This window comes from Triticum dicoccoides, chromosome 6B (assembly GCF_002162155.2).
Source record: "Triticum dicoccoides isolate Atlit2015 ecotype Zavitan chromosome 6B, WEW_v2.0, whole genome shotgun sequence".
Taxonomy (NCBI): Eukaryota; Viridiplantae; Streptophyta; class Magnoliopsida; order Poales; family Poaceae; genus Triticum; species Triticum dicoccoides.
Genome location: NC_041391.1, coordinates 704,979,895 through 704,981,626, shown reverse-complemented (window position 1 = coordinate 704,981,626; position 1,732 = coordinate 704,979,895).

Sequence of the window (1,732 nt, the reverse complement as noted above, 5' to 3'; positions counted from 1 at the left end):
AAACTAAAATTGCCACATGGCAACTTTAGTTTAAGCACTATGACAACTATAGTGTAAACATCATGGCAACTTCTGGGCAAAAAAAAATTTCGTCGAAACATACCAACATGGGGTCTAGTTTTGAAGATCTCGTCGAGACGGATTTAATGGTAAAAACGGATTTTTAGTTCGCTTTTTTATTTAGGAGATAAAACACTTTTAAGCCAAAAACCAAAAAGATTTCTGCTGATGTCATCTATTCATACGTAGCAAAATGAGTAGTGGTGAAGGCGTGTGGGCGATCTGCAAACACCCACACGTGTGGGCGTTAGTTTTTCCGAAAAACATTAGTGGTCTTGTGGTTATGTTGCAAGTTCAGTTCTTGGCGGCCCCAATTTTTATTGTTGATTTTTCTTAATTCTGATATGTGGGGCCCACTGGTCATAGAGACATATATAAAATAAGCCATCTGTTGGAAGAGGGCCCCAACGCCACGTGCATGCTAATTAAAATACAATGCGATGTCAGCATATTATACGGCTACTAATGAGATTATCACCTTATTTGCACCCTCATGTCAAGTTCTAGAACTAGTTCGGTGTATTTTTCAAGTTCATGAACTGAAATAAACACCGGTGACAAATTTAAGCACCACCGGTGATATTACCTCATTTTTTTTCTTTGCTACAAGTGTAGACCAGTTTTCTTGTGCAACTAACGCATTTTGCATAATGTTTTTCTTACTGTGTTGTAGTAACATCTTATATCATTGGGGCGGAGGTAGTAATAAAGAGGAAGAACTAAGAGCAACTTCAACGGTGCCACCCATTTCGTCCGCCGCCGTCCGTTAGAAAAGGCGGCCCAACGCGCTGACCCAAACGGACGCGCGTTCGCTTTTTGTCCGGGCGACCCATTCCCGATCCATTTTTTAGCCGGATTTGTGTCGGCGCGGACAACGCGACGGACGCGCGCACGCTCGCCCTCTCCTCCCCCCGGGTTTGCTGGTCTGTGTCACATTGCCCTCCCCCATCCAACAGCAACCCTCACCCTCCTCCTTCGTCGTCGACGTCGCCGCCCATTTTTGCCGGCGACTCTGCCAGTTGTCGGGGCCTCTACATCCGCCCAGCTACGCCGCCCACTCCCACGTCGCTCGCCACCGCCGTCTTGCCGCCGGGGAGCCGACTGCTTCCCACCCCCGCGCCCCCACCACACAGCCGCCCCCGACCAAGAAGCCGCCTCGCCGCCCGGCCAGATCCTCACCAGCATGCTCGTCAGACACCGGCAGGACAGCTAGCTGGTTCGTGCGCACCGCGACTCCCTTCACCGGTCGTCTCCTTCGCCGACGCTCGCAAGTTGTTCGACAGTTTGCCAAGGTACAAAATGGACTCCGCCGACGAGTTCTTTTTTCACAATTTTCTTTGCATAATATGATCGTAGAAGACGAGCGCCCGGAATGTCTGTATGATCAAGGGTTTCAGTTTCTGGGTGAGAATGTTGTGCCTGAGCATGGAGTAGCGGCAATGTTTGAACAGATCATCCAATTTCATCAACACATGCGTGATTGGAAACTCGCGTGCAACTGCAAAATGATTTGGTTGAGCATATGTGGGCTCATGTTGGCAACCAATAGATGTATCTTCTTTTATTCATTTGCAAAACTATGTGAGGGCTATGTAAGACCTTTTTATTTACATTTGGCTTGTAATAAACTATGCTATTTTATTCGGTCCAAAACGATTTTATTTTAAACTAT